Source organism: Mauremys reevesii, linkage group 26, assembly GCF_016161935.1.
Source record: "Mauremys reevesii isolate NIE-2019 linkage group 26, ASM1616193v1, whole genome shotgun sequence".
NCBI classification, from domain to species: Eukaryota; Metazoa; Chordata; order Testudines; family Geoemydidae; genus Mauremys; species Mauremys reevesii.
In genome coordinates, this window is record NC_052648.1 from 2005240 (window position 1) to 2013455 (window position 8216).

The 8216-nt window shown below is 49.1% G+C and overlaps 1 long non-coding RNA gene across 1 annotated transcript; it reads left to right on the forward strand.

Moving 5' to 3' along the window:
* The first annotated feature begins 5563 nt into the window (after positions 1-5563).
* Positions 5564-7623, forward strand: LOC120391555. Its single transcript, XR_005591387.1, has 3 exons — positions 5564-5622; positions 6393-6429; positions 7119-7623. It is a non-coding gene; the product is annotated as an uncharacterized LOC120391555 (long non-coding RNA).
* Positions 7624-8216: the final 593 nt, after the last annotated feature.

Genomic DNA, 8216 nt, shown 5'->3' on the forward strand with positions numbered 1-8216 from the left:
CCTCTCTGCACCCCCTTGACAGGTGGCATTAAGAGGTTCTTGGGTCCCAGTAAGTACTACTACACTCTCTCAGGTGTGTCTCCCCCCTCCACCCTTTTTGCTGTGGTCAGGTCATCCTGGCCCATTAGGCAACAGCTTGGTGATACTTGAGTTGGCTGGAAGGCCAACTCACCCTAGTGATTGTCGGCCCAACTCTCTAGGGCTGTTGACTCAAAGCTCATCATGACAAATCTCCTGCAAAGCACAAATCTCAGACCAGAAGCCTGATATGAAGTGTGGAGGCCTTGCTGTTTGGACTCTTCACAAGCCCAAGGACAAGCGGGTGCTCGGGGGATCTTTATAAGCCTACAGCCTTCCCACAATTCCCCTCAATTGTGCCTTGTCCTCAGTTTAACCCTGCTGGATGAGAGGCTCTTGCTCCCTTGGACGGTTCGGGTGCTGGAGCCTGGAGGACTGGAAAGCAGCGATGTGCTCTGGCCTTGGTTGTTTTTCCCCCTGTCCTCTCAAGTCGCTCGTTGTAATGAGGCTTGCAGATGGGGATGTAAGATGCTGCCAGAGCGCCTCTTTCTCCCCCCCCCCCCCCCACCGCCCTGCTCAAACCTATCCCCGCACATGTTGTAATCACGCCCAGGAGAGCTCTTAAAGGCCTTACAGGAAACATCTGACATTTTTTCCTTTGCTATTCATGCCATTTTCTATTAAGAACCATAAAGGCTTCTAACATTGGATTAAACTCATTTGCAACAATGAGTTACTCCTGTTCCAAGGGCCAGCAGGAGCTCAGGCTTGCTGGGGGGGAATAGGAGGGAGCTGGGATAATTAGTTGACCTGGCCTAGGAAAAGAGAAGACGCTGAAGTGTTGCTCTCTCCGAAAGGAGATGCGAACTGATGGTGTGGTTAAGGCTGCATGCTCTGCTGGGAGGAGTTTTCCCCAGGGCTAGGAGCAGGCTCCATTTTCGGTATGCAGTAAAACTATTTTGGCACCGGCCTCTCTTTTTGGTCCCTTCATTTCCCAGAAGCCTCTACCCTTAAGACAAACAACACCGTCTACCAACTGCTTTCCACTGGTTGGCTCAGTGCCCCCTGAACCAACAGGTCACTTCCCAAAAATTCCATGGATTTGGCAGAGTTCAAAACAGTTGCTCTAAGCAAGCTATTATTTGAAAAGTGACGTGTGTAATCCATCTAGGCAGACAAAGCCTCCTAATGTGTCACAAAGTGGTTTTTAGCAAAGGCGTTAACAGGAATTCTCTCCTACCAGGGGGACTGGAACTGCTCAGGGCTCTGAGATCACATGTGAAGGTTGGAGACATGATGTACAAGTTTAAGTATTTGAGGGACAACAACACTTCTCATGGAGCACAGAGAGGCAGGATCTTGTGGATCTTTCGTCAGATCTTTTATTAACACACCACAAGTATCTACTGTTAACCCCACTAGAGGCAAGATGCCAAATTTGATGGACCCAGTCTTGATGTCCTAGGCCAGGGGTGGGCAAACTTTTTGGCCTGAGGGCCACATCTGGCTATAGAAATTGTGTGGCGGGCCATGAATGCTCAATAAATTGGGATTGGGGTGCGGGAGGGGGTGAGGACTCTGGCTGGTTGTGTGGGCTCCGGGGTGGGGCCAGAAATGAGAAGTTCAGGGTGTGGGAGGGGGCTTTGGACTGGGGCTGCAGGGGTACGTGAGGGCTCCAGCTGGGGGTGCAGGCTCTGGGGTGGGACTGAGGATGAGGGGTTTGGGGTATAGGAAGGTGCTTCGGGCTGGGACCGAGGGGTTTGGAGGGCAGGAGGGGGATCAGGGCTGGGGCAGGGGGTTGGGACACAGGGGAGGAGAGGCGGCTCAGGGGTGCAGGCTCAGGACAGGGCTTGACGCTGCTTCTGGGAGCTGCTTGAGGTATGTCCCCCCTCCAGCTCCTACACGATGGGGCGGCCAGGTGGCTCTGCTGCACACTGCCCCGTCCGCAGGCACCGCCCTTGCAGCTGCCTTTGGCCATGGTTCCTGACCAATGGGAGCTGCAGGGGCAGCGCTTGGGGTGGGGGCAGCATACAGAGCAGAGCCTCCTGGCTGCCCCTATGCATAGGAGCTGGAGGGAGGACATACTGCTGTTTCTGGGAGCCATGCGGAGTGGCCCCCAACCCCGCTCTCCAGCTGGAGCGGAGCAAGCCCTACACTCCACTCCCCAGCGGGAGTTCGAGGGGCGGATTAAAATGGCTGGAGGGCTGGATGCAGCCCCCAGGATGTAGTTTGCTCACTCCTGTCCTAGGGCAATTCTTATGGTCTTAGAGCACCTGCTGTGCTACTGAACCGTCTGCAGCCATGGCACATGGACTCTGAGATATGGGTACTATTTCCACACAACATTACGCAGCCTAACATGCGCTGACCTCAAATCACCACCACCAGCTACAAGCCCACAGATGCCCTTAGCCCTTTTGTAGCACAGCTTCAAAAAGCCTCCCCTTTCTACAGCACTTTTCAGCCTGCAGGATCCCAAAGGACTTGACAAACTGTGCATACCTACCACCACCAAAACACAGCCACTTCGGGATGGGGAGCAGCTTCCCAGTACCCAGCAGAGTGCTGAACAGAGGGGAGAGGGGAACATTTTGGCCAGTGATGCTGGAGCAAACCTCACCTCCTCTTGGTAAGAGCCAAGGAATGGTTAGTGTCCATTCACAACAGACAGCCTCTGTTGCTAAGACCCACGTGCACAGGAAACTGCATAAAATTCAAATCCTCTGCCTTGGAAAGATGAAGTGGTGAGCGAACTCCAGCATTTTGAACCAGTGGTTCCAGCAACCGTGTTTCACACAGACCACAAAGCTGTCCCCTCTAACTATGATCTTCCCTATGGAACACCATGAAAGTCGTGCTTTATAGCAGCACCGAGGGGTCCATGCCTCCTGACCATCTAAACCACAACGGTCCTCAAACTTTTCAGAGTGTTGACCAAATCTTAACTAAGAATTGTTTTTAGATATTTCCTCTCATTGGCATTCATAAGGCCCACCTCTCCTACCACGTCTTCATGCTTACATAACATCCCTGTGACAACCAGTGATATTACTTATCAGGAAAAGGAACCCCAGGAAAAGATGTAATGTATGTTTAGCCATCCAGTACAGAGTAGCAGCTGGAAGTGAGGCGGAGCAGTAACATACAACCAGCCAGCTCTTTGCACGCTCCCACTGACCACTTGCTTGGAAACCACTGTTCTAGACGTCTAAGCTGCTATCAGATCTTCCAAGAGATGTAACCCTCCTTGGAATTATCCTGCATTAAGAGGGGAGACAGGCTATACCACAGGATACCTCTAGGCTGCACTTGCTGATAGTCTTAGTTGAGGGATGCCCTGAAGTGTAAATCTGCAAACTAAAGCAAGTACAACATTGCACCCTCAAACTCCCTGGAAAAATCAAAAAACTTAGAACCTCGTGGCTAACGTTTCGGGAACATGGCCCAACATGTTACTCTGGGTATCTAAACAGTCTAGGTGCAGAGCTATGCCTGCCATGGATCTCCAGCAATTAAGAAAAGGTAGAGATTGGGGCTTGGATGCAGATGGTACAACTAGCATCTCCTCCTATGCCTATCCCTCACAGCAGTAAAATTACCTGCATAGCCCTCTAAATCTACTGCTCAGGATTCACGGAGCGGATAACATCCCAGACATCCCGAATCTCTCCCACCCTACTCTCACCACTGGCTCTTTTTAATTTGAGAGCTGGGAAATCTTGGGCTCAGACGTTGAGCTCTTTTCTTCAGCACCGGTTCCGGGTGTCTGGATTGCATCACTGACAGCTGTGGTTTTTGGAGGGGGATGCATAACTCAAGCCTGTTTTCACCAATTACGGGTTTTTTTCCACCAGTCTTTAACCACACACAATTTTCCTGCCTTCAGAAGAAAACACACACACACGTTTTGTCTATTTCCAGGAAAGTGAGATTTTTCTGGCATTAAATCCTTCACGTAGTTAATGGGACTGATCGCACGAGCCTTACTTTTTAGTTTAATGTCTGCCTTTCCCCAACATCTTTTCCTTTCTTATCCTACTGCCTGAAGATGCAAGTAGCCAACAAATTCTTCCTCTTCGGATCAGTCAATGGATTCTAGAAAAGTGTCCTTTCTATTGGGGAAAAAAAATATTCTTGGGGTACCTGCAGTTCACAGTGTCCTGTATGGAAGGACCAAGGGAGCTGAGGCTAGTTCCGAATATCAGCCCTTAGAATAAGCAGGGTTAAGGAGTCTTGAAGAGGCCGAATACAGCACAGGTAGTTCTCCAATGCAGCATAGCGTCTCTGATCAAGCTGGAGCAGGGCAGTCCGTTACACCTCTCTTTATGAAAGATTAGGGACGTTCTTAATAGGCTCCCTTTGGGGCGAGTGTGGCCCATAGACTCCTGGTAAGTAATCAAGGCAACTATCAACTGTGCCAAAGTTTTGGGAGCCCCTGTTCTGCAAACCACCTTCATGGCGTGGCCTTTCCTTATTTGTGTCTGTTAACTTTAATGCTCACAATGGTGACCTGGAGATTGGAGTCCTTCTGTCCTCCAAGAACAGCAAGAGCACAGGCAGCAATGTAGCAGGCTTACCTCACATCCTAAACCCCTCGTCACCAAACTGGATACGCACTGAGGCAGCTGACTATGGGGCCCAAAAGCACTGGATTTTGCAGTGTGAACACTCAACAACTGGGAACTGGATTGAGAGATTTTGGGGGGTTATTTTTAAGAATACCTTTAGGGAGCTAACAAAGCCATGCTCAGAGGAGCTCCGAACACTACCTTGCCAAAGCTGGATTGACTGCCCCAGCCCCCAGAGCTTCATTACAGGAACAAGACACACAGGGAAACCAAGATTAGAGGAGAAATTCTCTGAAGTGAGGCGAAAGCATTTTATGAATTGCCATGGAAATTCTTCAGGTGCAGGTGCTCGCTGCAGTTGCTATGGAAATGGGAAGGCACTTCCCACAAGGGAGGTTCCTGGGGAGTGCAACACACACAAAGCTACACCTGGCCCAAACAGCTTGGCAGGACCATATGCTGCAGGATCCTGGTTAGTCGCACGGTAGAGTTACAATCTCAAGGATCAAACAGTCTGAGCTTGGGACTGTAGCAGTCGTGCAGGTTACATTTTCCCCCTGTATGTTCTGGTGGGAGGCTGCTTGAAAGATTTTTAGCAACCAGGACTTGGGGTGATGGAGCGCCTCCTTCTCAAAAACTCTTCAGTGCCTCCACCAGCCACCCCAAAAGCTTAAACCTCTGAAGAGGTTTAGGCTCCTCACGAACATGTGTGGAACTGTAAAACGCGGTGTCCTTGACAGAGCCCCTGTTACACCCTGAGGGGGCAGTTTGCCAGAGTACTTGCTCCTTACCAGTGTTTGCCTGTGGGATTCTGCAGGTCCCTGTCAAAGACACTTACAGCTGTCATAGGACTGAACAAACACCAGAGAGATGTTTACACGGCCCACGCTGTAGGAGTGGGGAAGGACACAGCCATCGTCCTTGGACAACGGCGCACTTCGTCTCTCCACAAGAGAAACGCAGCTGGTTGTAAGGATGGAGTTTTAAAGAGAAACAGCAGCACAGATCTCCCCAGCTGAGCCCTCATTCACAGCTGGTTAGAAAATGGCATTGAATAATCAGAGCCACTCTCCTGCATAATGACAGGTTTCAGAGTAGCAGCCGTGTTAGTCTGTATCCGCAAAAAAAACAGGAGTACTTGTGGCACCTTAAAGACTAACAAATGTATTTAAGCATGAGCTTTCGTGAGCTACAGCTCACTTCTTCGGATGCATAGAATGGAACACACAGACAGGGGATATTTATACATACAGAGAACATGAAAAGGTGGAAGTATGCATACCAACAGGCAGAGTCTAATCAATTGAGATGAGCTATCGTTAGCAGGAGGAAAAAAACTTTTTGAAGTGATAATAAAGATGGCCCATAGAAGGATGCATAAGCATCCTCCTGCTCAGCCTCAAAGCAGGCAGGTGCTGTTCAGTAAGGTACCGAAAACCACAGCAGCTTCACTGCTGATGGGAAGGAACACTTGTTTATCTGGCTGGAGCTACCTTAAAATTGTTACTAACCAGCGGGAGTCAGCTGGCTCTAGAGTCTAAAATAGTGATTTAATATAAAACATGCACAACTTTATTTCTATGAAACGGAGACTAAAGCTACTAGCTCCCATTTCTCTATGTCTGCTGTGTCGCTGTAGCCGTGTTGGTCCCCGGATATCTGAGACACAAAGTGGGTGAGGTATCCAATAAAAACCACCTTGTCTCTCTAATTTCACTAGTGTGACACACCAATACACCAGTGTGTGAGTTCCCCCCAGTGCTCCAGGCTGTCCTTTCACCTCACTGTGTGTTTCTTCTTCTGCAGGATTTGTGAAGCTTTAGCTGGGATGAGATACTAACAGGTTTGTAATTTGGGCCTTTTTATGTATCGTTCACAAGCTTGAGAAGAAAAATCCAGTCTGCAACATCCTCCAGGTGAAGAGCATAATGCTCTCTCCCTGGAGAGGTGCACAAGATGGAGCACATCTGCACAGACTAACTAGTGACAGGCGGCCCTCCAGCTGCTTGGAGCCTTGAGGCTTAGCCAAACCGCTCAAATCTGAAAAAATATCAGGCCAAAAACCATGCAAGAATGAGCTGGCCCTTCCTTCTCCTGGCCCACCTGGAGCTGGTGAGGAAAAGCTTTTATTTATTTATTTATTTGTTTATTTATTTATTCATTCTCAGCACTAAGAAAGATTCAGGACCAATTCCCATCTCATCAAAGCCACTTTGTGGATCCCAGGGTTAGACGGGCGCAAGCACCCACTCACCTCCAGCTCACAGGCTTGTTCTAATTTTAATTCCACAATCAAACCCAGTGTTGGTCCCATGAACTAAGTTTGTAGGGTTTTTCCTCCCACAAAGGCCGATCTCCTCCAGCTCACACAGAGTCAGTTCCTCTTAGCAGTCTTGGCTACAGCCAAACCACCGTGTGTATAAGAGGTACTGAGTTCCTAACAAAGGCAGTAGAGGTCAAGCAGAGAAACGCCTGTCATGGGGTGAATTTGAGAGTCCTCTTTACGTGCCTTGTCTCTCCTCTACTTGACAGCTTTTCAATCTTCAAGCCTTTCTCAGTGCCAGCCATTCCAGCCACCACTTCTTTCAGCCAAACACGCACAATTCAAGGAAACACCATGCCTGAGCTGAACAACCAGCATGGTCACCAAAGGTATAGCGAGAGACAGATTTTAATGGCAAAGTAGGAGTCAGGGGAGAGGCTGAGGGGGGTGGTCTCTGCGTGACTCTTGACTTCCTGCTTATATGAAAAAGTAAAGCAAACAGATGGTCAGCATGTCTCCCAGGGAAATCCCACGTACCCAGGCAAGTGGGTAGCAACACCTGGGATTTTCCAGGAGATCTCCCACCCCATCCAAGCAGTGGACAGGTCTGACCCTACCTACTTTGTAAAATCTGACCTGCAGGCTTGTACTTACAGCTGGGAGCTGCTCCTTTAACTCAGCTGGCAGAGAAATTGTCCTAGGGAGAACCAAGTTCCAGTTGTGCCCCCAGATTCTCCCTATAAAACACAGAGCTATTTGCCATGTATTCCAGTTGGTGCCCTTTTCTTAAATGAGGTTTGTGGTGGCCTCTAGTGGTACGCAGGAAGAACAGTCCCCACTGTAACAGCACAAAAAGGAGATTGATTCACGTCTCCTGCAAAGCAGACTAGCCACTCAGCCATGCACACGGAGATTCCTGTGCTACATGGGGGGAGTACTTAGAAGACAGTTACTCACAAGTAACTGGTTAAATTCCAGATGTTGGGATTAAAGAATCCATACATTCAGACCAATTGTGTTTCCATAACTGGGTCACAATCTTACAAAATCAGGTTCTCACAGGACTTCTGGTGCTTCCTGATACTCACCAAGCCAGATATACCATAAGAACAACCCCTCCAAGTGGTATCTCAGCATTTCTACTTCCAGGAGAGCCAACAGGAAGAACACAATGTGCAGGGTGGAGGGAAAATAATCAACCACATTTTTCTAAGCTCCAGGGAAAAGGTTCAAGATCAGTTTGAGATTCTGGCAACGGTTCAGGTCAGTTCTTTATCTAAACCAGTTCTTCCATCTATCACACTTTGCTCTCCCAGCAGATGACCTGAAAGCCTGAGCCAGCAGCCACAAACCTATGCAATAAGCAT